The following is a 1,838-nucleotide window of genomic DNA, read 5'->3' as shown; positions in this document are numbered from 1 at the left end:
CCCCTGCCTTCCTTGCTGGACTCCTGTCCTCCCATGTCTCGTCAGAATTTCATGCTTGTCTCTGTGCACCTGCCCCTGGACTGGAGAAAGCCTGTTGGCAGAGATGCCCTCCCTTTCAACGAACTGTAAACCTCGCTATATTCCCCTCTGGCCCGTGAATTCTGTTACTGTCCCAGAAAGGAAGCCTTGCATACAGCTTGGGCTTGGCCAAAAGAATAGAGCCGTTGGAAATGTTAAGTTGACATAAATAGGAGGCTGCTGTAACCTCATGTAAGTGTTACCTTGGAAACCAGAGCCTGGGTGGTCTCCATGGAAACCATTCTCAGCCTCTCGCCTGAAGGAGTTACCACCCACTGGTGCTGGAGTCTTACATATCAGAGACCTCAGATCCTTGATAAATTCTTAGGAAAGATGGTGGAATAGTTCCTGGCCACCCAAACATTGCCTGCTGTAGGGTACCAAGGGGCCATTCACACCCTCACAAACAATAACAAGAGACCACCCAAGTCAGTGCTTGTGCTGTTCCCTGGGTAAGAAGAGGATCCATGTCTGGAAGTTCAGGGGCCAGAGGCTAGTGTAGACCCTGTGTGTAGCTGGGCTAACACTCTCTCTGGGCTCAATTTGCCCTTCTATAAAATGGAGACTTCAGACTAAATTATTCTGAAGGTCATTTCCAGCTTTAATAACATCATTTGCGTGTGGCCTGGCCTCCCCCAGAGGGAGAGATCAAACAACAGACATCCTGGGGTTCCTCTGAGCTCTGAAGGTTTGGGGAGGAAGGCCCAGGGTGAGTATAGGGAAAAGTACAAGAAAAGAGGAGTTAACTGCCCTCCATAGGCCAGACACTACCGGCAGAGCAGCTTGGTAGAGACTAGGATCCTCAGAAGCAGACGTTCCTGAGGATGGGCTTGGGGATTGAAAGGGAGATTGATTGAGTCCAGGGATAAGAGCTCAGGTGACAGTGGCAGTACCAGCTTCCCACCTGGGAGACAAAGGATGCAGCCTGTCACCAGAAGCTAAACTGGGGGCCAGGACTCTGTACCTAGCAGAAGACGGAGAGAAGGGGAAGGAAGCGGCAGTGACGCTGGGAGCAGGGAAGCAGTGGCTCTGACCTGCGTCCTTATCCACGGTTTCTCAGCGCCACGCCTGCTTTCCTACACACCCGTGTTTCTGGCCACCCGTGTTTGTTTCTGGCCGTGCCATTCATACTCATCCCAGGCATGACACGTGAGGTGAGGAACACAAAGCTGTGCAAGCTGTGGCCATGATGCTCAGGACTTTACAGTTTGCACAGCTGAGTGGAAATGAGTCTTTGCCTTGTATGTTATTGGCCAAGTCACCTTTGTGGTAGCACAAGGACCTTCGGAAAGCTGTGTGTGAGTTTGGAGTCAGCTGGGTCTGTCAGCTGAGGGCCTCAGCCTTCCTCTAGGTGGGCCTTTCCACTCTACTGCTTGGGCTTCCCTCCAACATGGTCTTCCAAAAGGAAGAAGCAGAGGCTGCCAAGTTTTCTTCCTGTTTGTCTCCTTCACCTTCTCCCCCTACTTCATTCATTCTTCCCTCCCTCCCTCCCTCCCTCCCTCCCTCCCTTCCTCCCTCCCTCCCTCCGTCCCTCTCTCCATATTTTGGGCTTCTCACTCAGTAGCCCAGGCCTAGAATTTGGTTCCCTCCCTTTTTCTTCAGCCTCCCAAGTGCTGGGATAATAAGTGCGAACCTCTGTGCTCAGTAAGCCAAACCTTCCTGATGTATGAACTCTAAGACCCTCCCATTACTTCTCTTACATCTGTTGGGTAAAGCAGTTTGGGACCCAGTCCAGGTTCAAGGAGGTGGGACATGATCTC

Source organism: Arvicola amphibius, chromosome 8 (assembly GCF_903992535.2).
Source record: "Arvicola amphibius chromosome 8, mArvAmp1.2, whole genome shotgun sequence".
NCBI classification, from domain to species: Eukaryota; Metazoa; Chordata; class Mammalia; order Rodentia; family Cricetidae; genus Arvicola; species Arvicola amphibius.
Note: the sequence above shows the minus strand (reverse complement) of the source record.